The sequence below is a fragment of the Anas acuta genome, chromosome 17 (assembly GCF_963932015.1).
Source record: "Anas acuta chromosome 17, bAnaAcu1.1, whole genome shotgun sequence".
Taxonomy (NCBI): domain Eukaryota; kingdom Metazoa; phylum Chordata; class Aves; order Anseriformes; family Anatidae; genus Anas; species Anas acuta.
In genome coordinates this window covers 12,480,463-12,503,566 of record NC_088995.1, presented here as the reverse complement: position 1 = coordinate 12,503,566, position 23,104 = coordinate 12,480,463, and the positions used below count along the sequence as shown (strand labels likewise).

At 41.5% G+C, this 23,104-nt stretch overlaps 2 long non-coding RNA genes across 8 annotated transcripts in view; both read right to left on the bottom strand.

Moving 5' to 3' along the window:
• The window catches only part of LOC137841129 (uncharacterized), a 357,202-nt gene that overhangs the window by 26,324 nt on the left and 307,774 nt on the right, over positions 1–23,104 (bottom strand). The window contains exon 1 of one of the 7 annotated variants that reach the window (XR_011088458.1): positions 3,414–3,792. The exons of the other annotated variants lie outside the window; for them this stretch is intronic. This is a non-coding gene — a long non-coding RNA (uncharacterized lncRNA). Of the gene's footprint in view, positions 1–3,413; positions 3,793–23,104 lie in introns of those variants that run through there. 7 annotated transcript variants of the gene reach the window in all.
• Positions 18,352–19,785, bottom strand: LOC137841241 (uncharacterized). The gene is made up of 2 exons (XR_011088499.1): positions 19,185–19,785; positions 18,352–18,573 (listed from the first exon to the last, which is right to left on the bottom strand). It is a non-coding gene; the product is annotated as an uncharacterized lncRNA (long non-coding RNA).

Below are 23,104 nucleotides of genomic sequence, written 5' to 3'. Positions count from 1 at the left end.
TTTACATGGAATATTTGCTCAAATCCCTAAGCCAGATACGCAACTTCCTATGCATTCATAGACGAGGCCACATCGACAACCCTTTAAATTTTGAGGAACCAATACAATTTACTCAAGAATCTCTGCATACAGCACCGAGCAACGTGCAAAGTGCTAAACTGTGGGAGTGTGTAGGTGCGGTCATGAGAAGCAATAGCAAAAGACTTTGCGGAATGCAACTGGAGAGAGCCTCCTGCTATCGACTACTTCAAGAATTCAGCTCATCAACCAACGCAAGAGAGGACAAGTCTTAAATAAAGCATGTGAGAAATGATTTAAGAATTTGATGGCAAGATCAGTGATGACAACAATTTGCTTCTTTTTTAACGTTTTATGAGTACGTAGTATTTTCTCTTGCAGCAGAATTAAATAGTTTGAGGTGAAATGCTGTGGGGGGGGAAAGCAATTATCAATTTATAAGAAATATATGTTTGTCTCAGATAGTACTGCCCAGACTTTTTTTTCTTTCTTCTTCTTCTTATTTTTATTATTTTCTCCATTTGAATACAGATTTCTGCCTACATTTCATTCTTATTCCCTGAGTAGACTTTACTTTAGGCCTTTTGAATTTTAATACCTTGGGCATAACTTGTTTAATATATTGATAGGTCAAACACCATGGCTGTGCTAGAATATGTTGCCATGAGACAGCACAGCATCTAGAAGAAAGGTGCAATCCTGCTTACAGAGAGACAATGAGGATGTGTTGAGCACACCATCAGGCACTGCCAGTGCACAGGACGCATTTCATTTGGCACTATTTCAGGACAAACACACGGGGTGTCCAAAGACTTTAGTTGATATCAATCTATCAATGGGACTTCACTCATTTATAGCAGCAGACATTCTTGCTCTGCTTTGTTTGCTTTGCACCATCATTTCCTTCTCATCAAGAAACAAACTCAATTATACTTTTTGCTGCTCCAGGCATAACTAATCAGTGGGCAACTCCCTCAGTAAGCCCAGCCATTTCAAATACCTCCTCTCACCGGCAGATACCTCCAAAAAGAAGTGTTACTTCTATACCCCTCAAGGGGTGCACACACCGTCATTAATCTTTCTTTCATCTCACAGAATGCTAATAAAACAATCACCTCCCTATCCCCGAATTGGGTAGGTCCTAATTAACATGCTAATTGGGCAGATCTTCCCTAATGACTCCCAAACCTCAGCAGTAATATGTTATTTAGATAGAAAAGAGTTATCTAAAAGATAGGCAGAATTAAAAAACTGGCAAGCCATAGCACAGTTTGGATAGGCAAAATGTTGAAACGTCCCTTTCTACTGCAAGAATTAAAATTCTCCACCAGCCTGTGCTACAGATCATATGTTTACAGATCCATCACCTTGCAAGCTTCAGAGCAAAAGGCATTTTGAAGGTAATATACAACTGTAATAAAGAATAGCATTCAAGCAGAGAGAAACAACATATGAGTAACAATGAAGTTTTAAAATATATTATTAAATCTTATTATTATTATTGTTTAGTTTTAAAATATATTATTAAATCTGTTTGGAGACATTTTAATATGTCTCCAAACAAAGCTGCTTTTTATTATCTGACACAAAAACGTACAAGTTGTTTTGCAAACTCAGTAATGCCAGCAGCTCTGGCAGTTTGCATTCATGAGCAACTTCAGGATGGATAGTTCAGGTGTTAATGGAATTAGTCCATTGGGGCTAGTATTGTGTTTATGCAGTTAGAGATTCAGTATAATCAAATTCCTGTGCACTTGCTCTCTTTAGAAAATAGGATACAATAATAATTTAAATCCTCCATTAAGCTAAAATGAAAATATTGGCACATGCCATAAAAGTCATCGCTCTGAAATTTTCTTTCATGCACACCTCACAGATAAAAGCAGAGTATTTTTACTAAGAAATTTGAATCTTATACAGCAAACAGTTTAATGTGTCTCTCTTGAAACTTCTACTGCGGAAGTCCCTGCAAGCATGGCCTACAGCTGCACAGGTAGTTGATGAGCACACTGGAGTGCATTGCCTTGAAATCACCATTTCTGTAAAAAACATGCATGCAGCCAGTCAGCACTGCCTCAAACCTCACAGTCATATTAGGGAGGATGAAGTCAGTGCCAGGACTACATCGCAGCAGCTAACCCTGGACCAGGCAACCAAGTCAAACCTAAGGAACTGCTTTGGTCCCAAGCTGGAAAACTGCAGAGGAAAGCCAAATGATTCTTCTGCTTTGTTTTTGGAGCACAGCAGATAGAGAAATACTAGCATGGGGATGCTACAGTATTTTGTGCAATTTTTTGGACTCCATTTAACTCTATTAAAAGAGCCACAAGGAGAAGTCAAAACATTTCACTGTAATATTTTGTTTTCTGTGGCAGAATGATTTTTCATTAAAAGTTTTTTTTTTTTTTTTCTTAACAAGATGCCAAAAGCAAAAATAAAATGTTTTTGTCTCAATTTCTGCTATTCTTTCCAGTTTTAGTTTCTATGACCCTTGTTCCTAAAACCATTCTTTCTTCTCCCTCTCCCTCATTTTGCAATGCCTGAAAATAATAATAAAAAAAACCTTTCCACCTATTCATATGTTTTTCCTTGCATACGAAGGATGTAGAAACAACAAAACAATCATTACTTATGGCTGTGACAGACCAAGAAAAAATGAAAACATGAGTACAGCTCAGCTTCGGACAGTCTGGACCCTTGCTTTTCAACATTGCACATACCCATGCAAACCTCCCCTTTCTTCTGAAGGCATACTTGATAAACAATCTGCTGGCTTTGTTTGCTGGTAACTACAATACAAACACTGGCTTTAGATGCACCATCAGAAGTTGTGTTAGGGATCACATCTTACTTCGGCTAAGTCAGTGAGGCATTGATTTAGCAAAGCCCTTTAGCTCTTTCAGTACCATGCTGATACTCGTGCCTACATATGAGGAACAGTTTATAACATACGCCTACTTAAATCTACAATACAACAGACATCAATCTGTTCAGACAGAATAAAAAAATATAAAATATAGTTTAAACAAACAAAAGTGAGGTGTCCTTTTTATAGGTATTTGATACTAAAGTGCAAGGAATCACAGAGATATGTCCCCTCCCCACTTTCCATATGCTTAGTTTTGAACAGCATAATTTATTTGTACAAGTTGTTGATAGAAAATTAAATTACAATGAAAATACTGTAGCACACATTAGGCTGGCCTGTGTTTCTTGCTGGTATTCTGTTCTACAGTAGAAGAGGGCTAAAAAGCCCTTGGATCGAAACTGCTGCATTACAGACAGAACATTTATTTTATAGCAGGTTCTTATGGAGCAACCTCTGCTCATCCCTGCCTGGCAAACGGACAGTTGCCCTTGAGCACGCAGAACTTTATAACGCTGTTAAAAAGTACCTGTTTATGGTGGCTTCATGCACCAAAGGATGAAGGGTCTGCCAACAGGGGGAAGCCTGGCTGGGTAAGGCTAACCCATGTTCCACCCACACATCGGACGTGGCAAGTTCTGGCTTCTGCAGAATAACTGCAAGATAACAGCACATGGCAGGGCTCCACCTTGCCCTGGAGACACAGCTGAAAAGCATTTCTGAAGCCCACAGCAGAGATGCGGCTTCTGGTCCAGCATCCATGTTGTTACCCCCTACTCGAGGTGGATCAAGCCCTTGCACCATTCTGGTGGTTCAAGGATGGTTTTGTGTGTGAGGATCCGCACGGAAGAAACTCTGCTATCCCAGATGCCTAATAGGGCCTCCTGGGATCTGCAGCTCTCCCAAACAGTGTCAGGAAATTTGATTTCTGCCCTGTGATCCTCTGGCTAGAAACCAATTGCTCACTTGCTCTTATCTGCCGGTCCCTGTCTCTCAACCTGTGCTTCGTTAGCAGAGTTACCCTGGTGTGCTGTGCTTAGCGAGAGGGCAGGATGCCACTCTGACAGATGGAGCCAGAGCTAGGCCTGCCAAAGAGCCAGCATGTGGATCACATTAAAGACCGAGGGGAGCCAGTTCCCATCCAGAGCCATCGCCACGGCTGCCTGGAGAGGGCCTGGGAGGCCTCACTTTGATTTGGAAGCTGCAAAGGAGCTAATGGCCTTGTCTAATTGCTAACCACTTGATCTGAGCTCTTCGTTACCTCGTGTGCAGGCCTCTCTCCCCTCCCGCAGGGCTTTTAAAGGCCTTTAAAAATGATGACTTGCAGAGTCCTCACCAAAAACAGTCTATTCCTATATTAAAGCTTGGAAACCTCTGAAACTGATTCTGAGCTGGTGATATTTTATACCTTTTGCTTTTGGTACCTTCCTTGAGCTCTGTATCAGGAGGAAGTGGCATCAGTTTACCAGTATTTACCGAGGAGCTTTGGTTGCCTTAGGATGCTGGTAACCTGGGGCTCCCATTTGCCCATTGACTTGGCAAATACGATTTCATCATGAAGAATGGTTTTAGAATTAAATTTTGCCAGTAAAATTGGATTTGAAATGGAAGTCAGATCACACGTTATCATTTCTGTGAAGGAGCCAACTCTAGTTAATGTGTAAGGCCAGAAGCCAAGTTGCCTGTAAATGCTAAAGAAAACAAATAACCTTGCAATTTCTTTCCTTCCTCCAGTCTCCAGAGAACTTATCTAAGTAGAAAAGCACTTATCTGAACACAAATGAACAGTACGTGAAGCCCTCGTTTCTGAGGGCCCTATCTCTGTCATGGAGCTATGGAAAACCCACAATTACCTCCTTCTTCCATACATCGCTTGTATGGGAGTAAGGAGGAGCATGGATCAGCAATTCGAAGCAGCCAGCTTGAGACAAAACCTCTTTAAAACACTGGAAAGAGAGAAAAGGAGAAGCCTTTCTAAGGCCCAGGTTGATATTTTGGCACCTGTTTGCCTTTGATAAGAGTTAGTGCCTAAAGAGGAACTGAAAGAACCTCGTCATTCCTAGTCATCTGCAAGGATGCAGACAGTTCTGCCTGTGGAGCCTTGCAGCAGGGAGCAGCACCCCAGGAGAGGGCAGCACCCCCCAAATCCATAACACAACACCTTCCTGTACTCCAGCTAGTTCAATATCCCTGTGACAAACAGGCTTTATGCAGGCAAATTACTCAGCTACTTTCCTCCTGGTAGCACCTCTAGGGTGCCGCAGTGTGTGCGTGCTGAGACAGGGTGAGAAGATTTTTTCCAGCGCAGCTGCACTCCTCAGCTTGTTCTTGTATCTGCAAGAGACAGCAACCGTTAGGGGAAGTGGGGAAGAAAAAAACTTGTCTCCTTGGAAGGACAGCCAGGATAATGCAACAGCTAGATGCTGTGAACACGAAGGGGGCTCTTGGGAAAGAAACCACCAGAGCTCTGTGTATCTCCACTAATACAATATTTGTTTTTGTGATGTAACTCTCCTTATAGAAAGCACTGATGTTTCTGTGTACAACGGCATGGCGATGTGCTGTGGAAGCCGAGCTCAAAGTAAGGGCAGTCATGGAACAAAGCTCTCAGACAGGCTGAGAAGCAACACAGCCTGAGACACAGCGTCAGGGTGAGGTATCTGAAGGGGCGTGTTTTCCTGACAGAAATACAGCTCCAGGAGCTGTATTTACATCTTCTGCACACTTGCATCATGGCTCAGTGATAACAATAAATCCAGCTTAGATCAAAACTACTGCAACTGTGAGACACAAAGCACTGATCCAGTATAAATTTGCCGCACTGGTTCAGATTTGTTAAAAAAAAAAAAAAAAAAAAAAAAAAAAAAATTCGACAGGTTGACTTTTCACTGGCAGGCTTTGCTGGGTCACATACCATCTGTCTGCAGCACTACAACATTCTCCAAGATCCAAAACTCTCTTCAGCTACCAGAAAATACACACACACTCCTTATCTTATTTTTTTGGCTAATTTAGTAGAGATGAAATTGTGTGTCCATGCCTGATTTTGTTCAAGCCTGTGTTGCTGGATGGTCCTGCAAGTGCATGGATCTGATATGATGACCCAAGAGTTGTTCCTTCAGCCTTTGCTGGAACAGCCCCAGAACGCAGTGCCCCAGAGCACCATTTTGCTCTTCTTCTCAAAAACATACTGCATTTTGCTCATCATTTTACAATTGATTTTCTCTTTTTTTTTCAGTGATTTTCTGAGATCAATTTTAACAGAAAGAAGTTTTAGCTGCCTGCAAAGAACAAAGTAGAGAGGAAACTTTAACTTTTGATTTGTCACATTTTCTAAACAACAAAAATGTATGTAGAACATACATGTTCCTGGTGAAATCTGGGTCATCATCCTCTACAAGCGACCCCTGCTCAACTGAAGGTGAAATGGCTCTAGGCGAACTCAAAAAGAGCTCAAAACACAAGAGCCTAGCCAAGCCCAGCAGAGGGTCAGACCTTGGTCTTTTTGAGATGACCTGCTCATTGAAGCTGTCATGCGGAGTGTAATAGATCAATGGGTTTTAAAAACACACTGAAGGATTTGTGGGCTGAAAGCATTAAGGCTATGTAAATGGAAATTTTCTTTCTAAGGAGTGAAATATGCAGATTTTTCTCATTGCTTCCACATAAATGAGTGACCAAATGAAGAGAAAACTGATCAAGAAAAATGTATGCATAATAAAAATGTGTACATGCTTCATCTAAAATTCATTGCCTCCAAAGGTTCATCAAATAATTACTTAATCTTGAACAGCTGCATGCACAATAAAATTTGCTTGCACTAGGTCTGAATAGAATTAATTTTTCTTGAGATTTGTAACAACCCATACCCTCCAAATGTTCAGCAAGTGGCAGCTCCAACTGAAAACAACACTAAAGTAACTCGTATTTGAAAGGACCTACACAAAGCTGATTGATTCTGAGCTGACACTTGCTGGTTTTAATCATGTAGTTCATTATATAGTAGCAAAAGCCTGCAGAAATAACAGGCCCATTGCATACAAGAAATTATTAATGAGTCAAATCCAATCCATGTATTGCTCTGCTCAACAAACATGGAAAGCTTTATGTCATAGGTGAAATATTTCACTCCTGCTACAAACTAAGGCGAAGATTTGCAGGAGATTTAACGCATTGAGCTCACTGTAACGTCACAGTGTGCTTTGCTTCCTCAAACCTCTGCGTCAGAGGGCTAGGGTCTTGGGCAGGGCTTGGGAGTTTTGCTCCTGGTGTGGAAGGAAAGGGAGAACCTCTGACACCTTTCTGGAGCAGAACTTTAAAAGACAGATTTACTCCACCCTGTTCTTTCTGTAAAATCACTTCTGTGCTGACAGAAGGATTTGTTCCAATACACTTTATTATTTAAATACCTCTTGCCATCAAATTTCCTTGGATAATATTTATTACTGAGTCACCTGGCTTGAAATGGGAGCTGCAGATGAGGTATTAAATGGACTGAACTTGTGTTCTGGTGTCTTGTAACCTCTGCAATCTTTCCTGCAAAGCTGTCACTGTAAGAACTTCCTAACTGCCTGTAATTATACTACCTCCTCTCTGTTTCCCACTTGTACAAACCATACAGCAGGAGATTCTCTTTGTTGTGCTGCAGTTAGTAGGAAGACTCTCATTGACTTCACTTCAGTGACAATTGGATAGGTAGCTGCATCACAAATTCACAAAAGTGCCAGTTTGGAAGCACTTCGCAGTGTCACCATTTAGTCTGGTAAGAGGAGCCACTTGCCAAAGATTCAACTCCCATTGTGAAGAAAGGGAAGACGGATGTTCTGGTTTTACCATGAATAGCTATTCCTTGCAGCACCAGCCTGCCTGTTTCTGTGCTCAGCTACGAAATACAGGTTGTTCTACAATAGTCACAGGTCCAAAGACAGTCTTTCCTCTCCCCAAAGCTGTTGAGCTCAAAATACTTGGGATGACAGATGACCATATCCATAGTCAGACAAGACGGGTAGCAGCCCGTGTAGTTTTGTAATTAAGCTAAGTTTGCAAGGCTTTTATTTTGGAGAAAAACAACAGGATCTCTTATAATTGGAAATTAAACTAGATGAATGCCACTGCCTTTATTTTGGCAGCTGAATTCCAGTAATGCTTAGCAATCATTGTGTTTGTAATGTAAATATACTTCTGTCGCGTCACTGAAATAGATTTCTTCTTTTCCCCTACTCATCATAGTCAAAAAATTTTCTCCAGCTGCTGCTGATCAAGAGTTTGTAGCACATTACCCAGACTATTAGTATTCTGCACACGCTGCCAGGTGCGCATATAACTCAATAGCATCTCTCTCTCATTCCAGTTAATTGAATCATGGCTTGATTGAGTTCAACAGACAATAAAAAATATTTTCCCAGTTTGAAAAGTTCTGACTTACTTCACTGGATAAAGGAGCGATAAGGAACAACTCCACAAGGAAAATTTTGTTTGTTAGTCTCATCTGAATCAGTGCTCGATTCTGTGAGCTCTCAGCTCTTCTTTTGCTTCCTTACTCATATTTCTGTTAGCACTGCAAGACAAATGAGCTAGCAGGTACCACAAAAGGTCAAAAGACAGATAACAAAAGAAATTTCAGTATTTCTCCAATGCGACCAGCACAGCCACACTTCGCAGGGGAGGCACCGCTGAAGAGCAGCTGAGCACCGCTGCCCCTCAGGTCCATCTCATGCGGTGTCCCACCTCTGACAGCAGCCAGCAGAGACCATTCCCCTTCTACAGGCTGCAGCATTAAAAATCAGTTATGTTTTTAACACTGGGTGAAGCACTAAGACCTCCAAAGACAGGGAGAGGATTTCTTGCCCATTAAATTCAGCTATAAGGGAACTAAGTGTTAGGGAAACAAAGGACATTTTGGTTTAAGTGGACATGGGATGATGAAGGTTACAACTAACAGCTCTGCTCACAGTGAGACAAATGCTGTCCCAGCCATCAGGTGTGGATCTTCTGCTTGACAATGGAGTTGGCACTTTTAACAGTACAAAGGGCCAGGGGAAGAGAAGACTGCAAGTGGTTTTGGAGTGAACAGGTGGGAAGAACAGTGCCATTTGGTGATGACACGGCTCGGATCTACAGAAATTATTATGGGCATTAATATTTAGAGTCTGCAAGTCCCCAGGAGCACCTGAAGGTCAGGCAGGCTATGCTGCTGAGATGTGCTGTGCAGCTGAGCAAACATCCCTGCCACACTGAACTGCCAGACCTTTTTTCCCCCCTTTTTATGGGAGCACTGTGACAAAGCACCCCTGTGCATCCCCACTGTCCAAAGTGGTTCTGCGTCTGCCAGAAAAACAACAAAAATCAATGACAAGTGTCCAAAGCAGGCATACACACCCCCCAGCTGTGTACTCAGCTTGTTTCTCTCCTTCCCCAGCTGACTCCTTCCTAAACTGTGCTGCCTGCATCTGTAACATTAACAACTCTGCAATTTCTGAGTGACCTTGTGCAAAACCAGTTGGGATGGAGGCAGCTGGAGGCCCACAGGAGGGCTGGCATGGGCCCCATGCCTGCGTTTTCAGTCAGGTCTGAACCTCCAGCCTACCACCACTGTACACTTCCCACTTACCTTCCCTTGCCTTGCCTGCAGCAGCACCAGACTCAGCACACCTCCACCCAAGCTGCAGCATCCTGCACAACTGATCTCTCACCCAGAAGGATCCAGGGATCCTTCTATTTTGTAAAGTATTGGGCATAACACAGCAGGGATGAATTCGACTAATTCTGACAGAGTGAAAACCAGTATTTCCTAAACACTGAGGTCTTTCCATTGTTGTTTCTTAAGAGACAACAATGTCAAATAATTGTCAATCCACTCAAATTCTCTATTTAACAAGCTCTTGAGTCGAGCCTGCTCTTCCAACTTGTTTTTCTGTTTTGGGCAAACTTCAGTGCAGGACAGGCAGGCTCTTTGCATCTAGCTTTGCTGTGCTAACTACCATGTGTTAAAACCAAACAAACAACAACAAAACACCCCAAACCTCCAGAACTAAGGGCTTTCAGCTGTGTTCAGTTGTCAAACAGGCTGTGGAGCGCTAACAGTTGCAGACAGCATGTATTATGGGGTGATTAATACAGAGAAGGCAGATTGATGATGCAGAGTTAAGCACCAGATTCTGAATTAAAGCTTGTTTTTATGTGCTTGACTGAGGTGTGTTTTATTATAGCATGACAGCCACCAGCACAGATAGAGTTCAGGGTCTGTCAGCATTTTCCAATCTAAGTCAGCTGTGTTCTCCAGAGCAGGAAGGAGAGCTGGGCTGTAACTCAGCTGCGCCCATCCTCTTGAGTCAGGAGTTTGGCAGACAAGGTCTCCTTTGAGGACAGCAATGTTTGTTCTGCTAATTATTGTTCCAATTGCTTTGACCTTTTTAAAATTAAAGGAGGATTTGAAAGAGAAAAATATGTGCAAGCCAGGTTTTCCACAACTTGAGATAGTTTCCTTACTTTTACAACTTCAGGTACTGCTTTTTATAACCGTGAGAGCAGAATGTGGATGAAATGCTAAGAATATAGTGAAAATTAAGAATATACCTCTTTATGTATGAAGAGAATAATAAAATAGTTATCTAATTAATAATTGAGATAAGACATAGTCTGTTTAACTCATGAGAATAAGTAAAATACAAAGATTTCAAGAAAACTCAGCTGATGGCAGGACATAGAGATCTTAAAAAAGTCTCTCTTCATTGCGGATTCTAGTATGTGATACGTGTGAATCTGGTATTCAACATATGTCACAAATTTGATATGTACAAAAAGAAAGTAAGGATGTAGCTACAGGACTGAACCATACATACTGAACCGTCCTTGTTACCTGCGCTTACCAAAGTTAGGCCAGAGCCTGATTATCCCTCAGAAGCAAATACTTCTGGCACGGTACTTATAACATCTAGGAAGTGGCTTGGGCACCTCAGAACCATCAGCAAATAATGTTGTACGTAATAAAATACTGTATGGCCTTCCTGTCGAAAGTGATGCTCTTTGGCTAGACCTGTCTCACCGTGGCTCTCCCTAGAGGACTGTGGACCAAGGACCTCAAACTGTAGGCAGATAGATGGATGTTCCTTCCTACAAGTTGGAGGCTTACAAACACTTTGTGTCCCTTCTGTGTAGATGTTCTTTTAAATCTCCTTTGACAGTCAGGAGCTCCTACAATATTTACAGCAACCGTGCAATGTCTTGGTAATTTATCCAGGATTCAGCAACTTTCCCCATCTGCCACACTTTATACATCTTTAAGAAGTCTCCTAAAGAAAAGACACTTGAATTTTTCTGCTCAGAAAACACAGCGCTAGCCCTGACTTAAATACCAAACACACGCTGCAGATAAGGCACCGATTGATGTCATACTTCCAATGATTAAACCATGCAGCTTAGAAGTAAAATTTTATATTTTGCAATTTATATACAATATTCTAAACATTCACGTCAAGCAGGATGCTATTTGAAGAAGCACTTCTAGCCTCAGTCTAGTCTCACAGGAGACTTTATGCTTGTGAAAGGTGTTTCACATGGGGAATCAGACTGCTTCACAAATAAATATTTATGTATCATACCAAGAAAGGGGTCCAGATGGACAAGCTAAGGCACAGACACGTGCTCAGCAATGCACTTTATGTACTTCAGGCACGTGAATGGACTTACTGACAACTTTTTGACTTAATTTTGTTAAAAAAAAAAAGCTGTTTAGAGAGCAAACATGTAAGGAGAAAGGGCTTGGCATTGCTATTTTACTGGTTCAAAGCTGTTAAAAATCTTGTACTTAAAAATGGAATAGAGGATGTATAGAAAAAATAGAACATAAATATTAAAAAATCTCAGTCTAAATTACTTCTGTTATTAAGAGAATTGTTTCAGCTGATACAAACTTCTTTCTTATGCTTTTAACCTTGCTTGTTTGAGAAAATGAGTCTGATTTTTTCTTGACAATTCTCAAGATCTAAGAGTGAGAAACACTTCCTACAGGCTGATATCTAAGTAATCAAAATCAAAACAAGTTGACTTCTAACATCAGGAACATTTATACTAAATTAGATTATGTGAAACAGAAGAGAAACAAAACTGCTTGATTGCTCTTGTAAGGTCATACTTATGCCAGAAATTATTTGAACACTGATTTCACATGTGATTATTCTCATCCTTCAAGAACTTTTTTTTTTAATTGAATTTTTCTCGATCCGTTTAGAAGACAGGTTTGTTCAGAAAAGGTTTATTCAGAAATTCACGGAGCCCATTAAATGACTTTATGTCCAAACTTTGCATCTCATTTTACACTTCCTTTAGTATAAACATAAATCTTGGTTCACCTTTTACTCCTTCCTTTACTGCTACCCCTTATCCAGGGCCAATCTGGATGGGTAATTTAATGAATGCTGAAATAACATTTGCCTGGCTAAAGACACTGCTTATGCCTGCTGCAGAGGCACGGGGAGCTTTCATCCCACCCCTCTCCTACAAGCGTCCTATGCTGTCACAGCTCCTCTGTGAGATGCTGTCACATTGCTAAGGCACAAGAAGTTGGAGCCATCTGCTCGCTTCAACTAATTACAGCTTGCTCCTGAGATTTCTGCTGGGGCTCTCCTTTCAGGCATGCTGAATGAGAGCTGAAAGCATTAGAGGAATCAACCGCATTGTCTCACATTTTAAACAAGAATAAAAAGGGATGCCCTTCCTAAACAAGCAAAGTGATATTATTTCAACTCCCTCAGAAGTGAGTGGCAATGCCTTTCTCTGCAAATGGCTCTTTACTACACATACGAACAATGCTAGGAGAGGTTGAAGTGTCAGGAGAAGTTGAACTTTCAGCTCCTTTCTCTTTAATAAATAATGACAAGCCTCACTTGAGTTCAGCAAAGTGCCTCTCCTGCCTTTCTGCTGCCAGGGCATCTTTACGCATTATAGGATCAGACACAAAGTTTCCTGACACAGCAAAGTTGCTTCAGTCATGCACTTGGAAAGACGACCCAGTAAATTTCAGGCTCAACAATTAATAAGTATTAAACTGCTCGTGTGTTATATCCTTGCTTTGTGAGCTCCTCTATCTGCACGTTTAGTGGAGATGTCCCATTGCAGTGGCTCTGGGGCCTCATCACAAAAGAGAACTGTGCATAACACCAATAGTGAGGTTTTGTTTAAGTAACTGAAGTGAACGCATAGTAACATCAATTATTTGCCAATTAGAAGCAGAACTGCTGACTCACAGCCTAAGAAAACCCACCTTGCATCTGATTAACTTCTCCTCCCAGATAAGCATGACTAACATCATTCCAGATAAAGCCAGAACACGGGTCAAGCTGGGTGGGGGTGTGACAAAGTGACATATGTCTACGTTATGGTCCAGATGGGGCTTCTCCTTCGCGATAAGCAGAGCCATTCAGGGAATAATCCACACACATGGGGGGATTCTACTGGCTGACAGCTGCTCTGTGAGGGAAGGTTTTTTCTCCTCATATATTCAACATTATTTCTCATTTACCCACATTAACCTACTCTGTTTTGCAGAGCCCTCTGTTTTGCTACTGCAGGGCTCTGCCTAAAGCTAAAGTAGTATTTTAGACTGCAAGGAAGGCCATGAAGCAAAAACCACAACCCTCACCATTATACGAATGCTCATGTAAGCATATGAGGCTATGGTTTCTGTCACCAAAATATCAAGAGCCATCTGCCTAATTATTTCCAAATCATTGAAGTAAAATTTTCTTCATTTTCTTGTTCCTCCACAGTTCATCTGAGCTAGCTCTGCGATTAGATCCTGGAGCATCATTAGCTTGCCACCAGCCTTATTTATGAGTTACTCCGAGCACAGCTTGACATTGCAGCACAAAGCACCAACCTGAATTTTGCTGGACTATTCCCAAATTCACTAAAACCCCCTTCTCATCAGCTGCAACATGATGCTGAGCATTAAAGAGCAGGCTAAATCTTACTGTTTCAGTGCTGCTTAGAGTTAGTCAGCCAACCAACTACTCTTGGGGGATCCCAACAAATGGATACATCCACTCCTCCAGGGAGAATTCAATGCACTTGTTTATTTTAAGCTAGCATCTGCTTGCTCATCCCAGTTACTAAGAAAAATATAAAATGAAAGTTTTTAGAGTGCTTCAAGCTTTAACTTTCACTCTGGTTTCCAGTCCCTGCCAGGGATGTGAGTGACTGCACCCTGCACTCACAGCGAGCACGAGGGTTGCAAAGTGAAAGGAGAGCAAGCTTCATTCGTAGCTCAACTGCTGAAAAAAGGAGCACCAGTGCAGTATTTCTCTCACTTTAGCCTGCATGGGATAAGGACCAGAAGGGGAATTAGTGTAACCTGGTACTGTCATATGCCTTCAAAAAGAGCCACAGCATCTTCCAGCAACAAAACCTTGGAGATATTGCTCTGAATATAAACAGAGTTAGGAAGTTTGAAGACTTCCATGGAGGATGGATGGAGTTAACTTCCACATTTTGTTCAAAACAAAAGCTTTGAATTCTAACGCCTGAGGTTCATAAAAGTCACTGAACACGTAAGCGCTGCTTTAAGAGATCAACTGCAAACAAAGGAGCATATATTCAACTGGTAAAATGCTGCAGCCTATAAAAGCCAAGAACAGTAACTGTTTATAAGAGCTGTATGTCTGCTACTTCTCTTTGTGTCTTCTGAAGGATGCCCTTCAGGTTCCTTCTTGCAAGGAAAAAAAAAAAAAGAAAAAAGGAAGGGGAAAAAAATGAATGTGAATGAAAAGCTTTAAATCAGAAACACGGGTCCTGAACTCCTTTTTGATAGGGAACTCGGAGTGTGACAGTTCACTAGCCTGAAAACTGACTTCTCTCTCCCACTCTCAGCAGAAGATGAAGGAGATGGTAGATTGCAGCGTTAGCACATTAAATTCTCTTATTAATCCATTCCTGCCAAGAAGCTGATTTTGGGTGAACTTGCTGACAGCTCTGTAAGACTTTCTAGATTAATCTCAGCTAGCGAAGGACATTTGCAAGGGTTTTAGATAGCTCAGATTACAACCTTGGGCTGGAATTCATTTAAGGTTTCTCAAATTCAATAACCTAGTACAAACAATTCAATTAGAGAATTAGAGAATTATCACCAGTCACAGTTTAACTAAAAAGTTCTTCACACCAAGCTCTTAAATTCCTTTTTCTCAATAAATAAAGGCATTTATTCTCCCTGTCATTCATCATCTACTCATTATTTGCGTGGCTTAAATATTTCAGCAAGTGCTTTAAAAATGTTTGCTGTTTAAAAATATAGGTGGTGAATAAATATGTCAGATTCCTATTTCTTAAGCCCCACTGATGCCAGGTAGCAGATATTAATGGGAACACTTTTCTGCTGAGATCTCACCACAAGAATTATAGTCATATCGTTGTCAGAGGGCTTAGCATTGGATTGAATCAGTTCAGTGCTCTTAGCACATTGTTCCTTTAAACATCTGTAAATGAATAAAGTGTATTTGATGAAAATCTGTCATGCACCAGTCATTTGCGATAGCAGATTTTGAAATTTTCATGAGAATTATGTTAGACTTTAATTATAACACCTCCCCCCTTGCTTGCATGGAACATACACAGGGGTGAAGGGGAAGGATTTTGCACATAGAGTAAGGACTTTTAAGCATATGAACTAGACAGCAGAGCTGACAGCAGTGATGGCCATGGAAGACATACATGGTCTACAAAATATTCATCGGATACAAAACATAAGGATTAAGGAAGGCAAATTAATAAAAAGCCTACATCTCATTTATAGTCCCACACGCCTAGGGCTGGCTACACCTGGACATTTGATTAGCACTGGGTTTAGCCAAAATAGAAGTTTTAAAATTATTTTTCAGAAAAAAGCAACTCCTCTTTGGCCATGGAATTATCCTGGCTTTGGAACTGGGCTTGTTGTACTCTTTCCACAATCTCTCTAAATTTTTATTTATAATGTGGGTCCCTGAGAAATATCTGCCACTAGACAGTGACACACAAATGATCCTGGTTCTGGGGAAAAGAGGAAAACATAACAAAATGAACAAAACAACGACAACAAAATCACAGAAATTTAAATCAAGAGCATGAGGTTGTGATTTCTCCCATCCTCTCTACCCAACCACAAAATTATTTGTGGATCAAAGCAAAGGGTCTAAACAGAACCTGAAGTGTCTTTGAAGTCTGTTAAACAGTGGGACATTTTTCATTTTATCCTCTGTTGAGATCAGTCAAACAGAAGTCCACTATTACCAAACAACAATCCTTTGATGAAATTACACAGCCTGCAAGAGCTTTGCCCAGGACATGCCTCAGCAAAGTACATGTTGGCCATCTTCCGAATTCATGCTTCCATGTACAAAAAGCCACGCTAAAAGGTTTACTTCACTACAGAGCAGATAATGAATTGTAATTTAAGAAGCTGCCTGGTTAAACAAGACCTGCTAGAAATGAAAAATGACATCCCTGATACAAGGCAATTACTGTAGTTCCAGGCACCCAGTCAGGAGCAAGGTTTGAGGGAATGCTTCCTGTGTTTAATTTCCTGCAAAATCACAGGTATTAATTAACTTGACTTTTTTTTTTTTTTTTTTTAAAGGTGCTGTCTTTGACATTTGAACACATGTAGATTTTACAGAGGTTTGTAGCCACCTGGTTTTTGGAAACTTATTCTGGGCTCTATGACCTGATTGAATAGCCATGGGGTGCAGCATGGAGCTGCTGAAAGACAAAGTATTTTTTTCTTCCTTCATCCAAGATATTTAACAGCTCTAGTGGGGGAACAAACCAAGGTTCAGACCAAGTCTGCTAACATTTCAACAGCAGTAGCAACTGCTGTGGACATTAGCCAGGGGAAGGAAATAAGGATCAGATTAGGAGCTCACAACCATGCTGATTTTCTAATTAGAAAGCAGGGGAGGTAGGTTAGATGATTTAGATGGTTCTTTGCTTGAATAATGAAGCAGTAGCAGAACTGTGATGCACTTTGAGATTAGAAAGCACTATAGATAACATTCTTTTCCCTCAAAACTTTAGACTTTTTCTGAAATGGAAAACTTTCTTAATATAACAATGAGGCCAGTAGGCCTGGCTCAGGGTTTTGCTCTTTGAATGATTTGGAAGAAAATGATTTCTACTAACCTAAAGTTTCTTCTAGTGAAATAAAGTCTTCCATTTTTGTTCATGTCATGTCTCAAATCATTTATCTAGGTATTGCTCATGAAAGCAATCTCAACCTTCTCAGGTCAAAGCACTATGTCTACTGCATCTCCATAAGCAGCATGTTCTTCCCTCAGCCATTCTCTGAATACAAACACAGCTTCATATATGCATTGACACATGCAGCCCTCACCAGCTGCTGCATGCCTGCTTGCATCTTTTTCTTTTCTGTAAGCAGGAAAATGTTTTCATAAGTCCTGTCCTGAGCGTCATTTGACAGGAAGGTAAATTTGTCTGGGCTGTGGTAGCCTCCTTGATGTCACTGGCACGAAGCCTCCACAGGTGCACTGTGATCTCACAGAGCTGCTGCCAGGTATTTGTATTAGCATCCATCTACCTGAGAACTGAAAGCCCTTGCTGCTCACACCTGAATATCACCTTGTCTCAGCATTCCTCACAATTCTTGTTTATGATCTTTCCACCATAGTTACACATGCCCAGCTTCTAATAGACACTGTAACCCCAGGTACATGTTTCAGCTAAGTGCATTGCATTAATTAATAGAGGAACAATTTGATTCAAAAGATAGTGGCTTGCCCCAGTACAAAAAATAATTTGACTATCACTGCAAGCTCAACTAGCCTTCCATTAGAATGTAAGTGCCGTTCAAAGGGGGAATCATACAGGAATTCCTCATCAGTAAAATTATATTAATTAGCCCTTAGTTTGGAGATGAAGCTGGTAAACCAACTATCTGCTGGCTGTGGGGTGAAGAGACTTTTGATAACAGCTTTTTAATTAGCATCAGCATGCAGATAAATGAAACCTCATGAATTACCTGTACTTGCAGAAATAGAGCCTTTGTTTTGGAATAACAACACCAACAAAAAGATTTTACCATCAGGAGTACTGGGGACAGGACTGTTTACGAGTAGCAGCACCTGTATAAATTATAGCAGAAAGAGCTGCAGCAGAGATGAATGTCTGTAAAAATGAGCCTGTTGGAAGAGAAACCCAGTGCCAAGCAACTATTAAACTTCCAGCCAGTTTCCACTTTGATGGACACGAACTACCTCACCCTCACCTTTGCTTATAGGACCTTGATAATAAGACATTTATCCTTGTTAAATATGATTTCTTCCAGAGGAGCTCTTCACTGGCAAGCATGTCTAGTGTATTCCATATGCCAAGCAAGGGGGAAAAACTGCAGAAGAATGGAAAGCTTACATATTTCATACAGTCCCTGGTTGCTCGATTGTGCTTCGGGGGCACTGTGCAAATGATACAAGGTTTGAATAAAGCTACTTCCAAGGAAAAGGAGGCTAAGCTTCTCCTTTTGAACCTGCTAGTCACATAACTTCTTGGGTGGGAAGAAATTAAGAACCTGAACTCGCCTCTTCCCACAGGAGCACTGAAACTGGACTCCTGGGAAAACCCAGCTTCCTCACATCGAGCTTAATTCACATCCAAGGCTTGAGGCTTTCACAGGCTCTGCAGATACAATGCATTCTTTCTTCGCTGCTCTTTCCATGGAAAGTAAAGAAAAAGCAAGCTATGGGCTAAGGAAGATGACTGCAAAAGCACCTATGGGAATAGGACAGGATCTCACACCCTTTCAGAGTATTTTCCACTTAAGAGGTGAGCAGCTGATTTGCCCATCTGAGTGATCCATCCAGTGCCCTACAGAGAATGGAGGCTGGCTAGGGCAAAAGCTGTTTCTAAAGGGATTAATGGGAAGACTATACCCTACTCAGCCAGAAAATAAGGCGCTCAAAGCAAAGGACCAGTGTCTTTAACAGTCTAAGAGAGAAGTTTTTCAGATGAAATTATTTTTACAAAGCTAAACAGTATCGTGTGTGGATTTCCCTTATGGGCATTGAGTGTTTTCTTGGAATGGTATCAAATGGACATGTTAGGGAGGCACCATCTAATCTTCCTCCACAGCCCTCTGTTGCTCTTCTACTCTGAGTTTTGACGGAAGGCTGTTTTTACTGCTGGCTTTGATCCTCCTATTTGCTAACACATGGAATATTGTAGAGTTTGGACAACCACCAAGAGAACCGGAAAACTGCTGCATTTGTGTATACCTGAAGGTTTTGATAACCACTCAATTTTTCCTCCAGAGTAAGTATACTCACACTGATTCATGAAGCTGCTGTGTATTTTCCTCCTGTAGTTACTGTGTGTACTCCAAGCTTCTCTCAAAGTCTCTTCCCATAATCTCCATGCATTACATGCAGGGATATAATGTGCTTCTGGTGCTGCAGGTCTACCAGCATTGTTACCCTGAAACTGGAATGTAACACTCCTGCTGCAGAGCTCAGAAACTGTAACCTGGCACAAACCCTGTGCCAGAGACTGAAATCCTTCCTGGGTAAACAGTCCTTCACAAGGTCCTAAGGCCCAGTTCTGAAACTTTCTAAAGGGACGGAGTTGGTATCCTGGAAACATAACAGCACAAGTTAGCACCAGCCAACCTAACCTAGAAAGCTGCCCCAGGGTCCTGGACCTGACAGTTGTGCTGATTTCTCCTCACTTCTGTGTAAGAGAGACTAATGCAGCCTGAGGAAAATGCAGAGCCAGATGGTTTCTAAAGGCTCCAGGAACTGCTGGGTTTCTAAGGCCCAGGTGCAACTGGTTCTCAGCCTAAATGCCCTTAATTTGAGTTAGAAAGATAAAGCTGAGCTGGCACTGGGCTACCCTTGTGGGGGCTGTGTTGTCCTGGTATTGAGGGACTCATTTTTAAGGCTAGGATGCTGGATAGGAAAATACTCAAGCTGTCTACAGGCTGTCTCCACTCCTAAAGAGAGATGATAAGTGGGATATTTTGGCCCTGATCCTCCACTTGCTGTTCCAAAGTTATACCCCAGACACCTGCTGCAGGAAAAATCAATTATGCTGAATTCCCAAGAGCTCTTTTTTTGCCCCAATGTCAATACTGGGATCCCCTTGTTTCAGCCACCTCCTGACTGCCCTCCTTCCACTGGGGCACATTGCAAGCCTGTGCAGGTGGCTGTGCCCAGGGTGAGATGGAACAGGAGGCACAAGCACGTGTGTGGGAGCCCATGGCTTGGGGTAACTTGTCTGGTCTAGATCTTGGCAATGTAGATCCTTAAATCTGAGGCTCAGGGCTGGGTTTGGGTCCTGCAGACACCATCAATGTTTCAAAACCACCTCCAGCAAACTCTGTCCTTCGCTTCAACTGTTTTCTCCCCCCATCATTCTCCTCTCTTCGTCTTCTCCCACCAGGCATGCTGAGACCACTGCTGCTGTATAACACTGCTGGTGTTTGGCAGTGCTCTCCTGATGAGGTTCAGCTACTAGACTTCATTAACATGCTTCTTCCATCTGATACCTCTCACAGAGCACAGTTTTAACTTTCCTCCTGAGGCAGGTGAAGGCAGCTCCCACATAGCTCTTTGCGGGGGCCATTCGCATTGCTATCAAGTTCCTTTGAAAATCCTGTAATACTCCCCTGCCTGCTCAATACTGAATTTTATGGGAAAAGATCCTGCCTGGGTCTGAAATAATTGCAGGGAGAGAAGAGGCAGCCACACACCTCTTGGAAAAAAAGATAGTTATTTTACATAGTACACAGCACTGCTGTAATTTAAATGATGTCACATGTAGCTCTTAGGATCTGTCTGCTCCAAGCAATAAACTTCCAGACAATTTTAATGCCATTCAGTTGTCAAACAAAGTAGTAATTTACATAATAGTATACTACTACATCTTTGAGAGGCCCAATTCTTTCATAAGGCTCCTTGGCATAATGTTTCTGCCTCTAGGAATATTTACATTATTTTATTCAGTGCAATGCAGCTCTGTGGGTCACAGTGGATTGAGCTGTCCCAAATGCATTACCCTTGAAACTACAGAAGTCTTTTGTGCTTTGACAGAAGACATTCCTGGTTTCAAAAAGCTTGCAGCTCACTGCTGGCTTCAGCACATGACAGAACTCAGCCCGTAGTCGTGTCCACCAGCTTAGTGATGGAAGCTATCTGCATGTGTTCTCCTGCTTCTCAGAAAATGAGAGGTAATGAGAAGAAAAGGGAATAATTTCATCCTGAATTTGATTCCTATTCTGTACACTAATGCTACTTTTTACTTTGCAATCAAGTACATTTTACTCGTGCCTTGAAATGCACGGATGTTCAAGGGGTTTTTCTTCCAGCACTTACTAGGAAGGTTTGACAGCACTGGACACACCTGTCCCCAGCTGGCATCAGGGCAGTGGTACAACCACTCCCGGCAGCTGGCTTTTGGTACAATACCAGTTCATCTGATTACAGATGTTTGAAATACAGATGTTAAACTTTGCTCAGGCTTTCTTCTTCCCCAGCACAATGCGATGAAAACAACAACAAAGGTGTCTGCAAGAGAGCTGGATTCTCTCCAGTGCCTTGGGAAGCAGGGCTTGCACTCACTGTTATTGCTATTTCAAGGTTCAAGGGTGGTGCGTGTGGGTCAGGTTACACACAGTGTGAGACCCTCTTTGTCTTTGAACAAGAATGTCTGGGAAAAATTTGTAACAGATGATGTACAACCCGAGGAACACAGAACAGGTCATACAATCTCCTCTTGCACCTGACTTTTTGAAGGTTACCCATGGTGTGAGCACAAATCTGAAGACCCTCGCCACCCTGGCCTATTCTAAAACCCCAAAGAATTCTGTTCTTTACTCAGAATGACACTAGTGCACTTTGAGTGGAATTATGTACTGTGACATTGTATACCTGAACTTCCTTATCACACAGAGGCAACTAAGTTCCTATGAGCCTTCTTTGTGAGATGACAAACTTGATTACCTAGAGTTTTATGAAAGCATCTTATATTTTGGTAGATATATGACATACAAACTGCTCTGGACAATGCAATTTCCAGGAACCTCAGCTGAACCTGAGCTTGAAGGACAGGCTGCTGTGCTTGCCACTTTTGCAACACATTAATTCAGTAGGAGGACAGTGACCCTAAACACATTTCTGCTTCACGTCCAGCAGAACAAGGAAGCTATTGAACAGCAGGCTTTCCATGCAGAACTGCTTCTGAGTATATGCACTGAATAGCATACCTATGGCAATAACAACAGTGCTTGATCCCTAGGTCAAAAAAATAAAACATCCTTCTTACTGGCATAGGATACTGTACATACGGTACCGTAGCTTTACAGAATACATTGAAGTGTCAGAGGATTTTTGGAAATACAATTTCATTCCAGTTCCCCTTACCTCTTATTGAGTACTGTGCATCTTACAGTTAAGCTGAATACATCCCAAAAATACCCTAAGAATGAAGAAGGGGAATCACCCATCCTGGGGAAAGGAAAAAATGAGACAAAGCCTGAAGGCTGGAACACACAGCAGCACAAGTCAGAACACATCTCTATCCCCCCAAAAGCCACATTTCAGTTTGTGAAAAGTCAGCTTGAAGAAAAGTTGCTTGTAAAACAGTGTGTGCACATGATCAGCCAAGAACAGCCCTATTGCAGAATTATGTTTATCTATCTCAGAGTTTACTTTCATGAAAATCTAATCCCTGTTTTCTCAGTAGGGCTGTCTTGGCTTAGTGCTCTGATAACCTTGCTCTGAATCCAAGTAGTCGCAGCTCACTACTTCCAGTACGTATGTTGTTTTGTTAGGTGTATGCTGAGCATTTTAAGAAGTACTGCAGTCATTAAGGAACAGAATTTCAATCTGCTGTCATCTAGCCATGTAGATATGGGTACCCTTTACTTGTCTGCTGTTAAATCCCCACCTCATGTTTCATACTGGCTTCCAGGTATTATAATTACTGGTATTACATATAAGTATACTGTAAAATAACATTCTACATCTTGCTTCAGCCAGTATCCAATTAAAGAAGCTAAAGCTGAAGTCCTCAATCAACTAAAGTTAAATAAAACCATGTTTTTCATTTTCTCTGCATAGTGATATTCAGTCACTTAGGCATATATCCAACTTTAAGGAAAGACATCTGAGAATACCCAAAGGTTTTTAAAAGCAGAACAACAAAAAGAAAAAACAAAAACAAACACAAAACAAACACACAAAAACC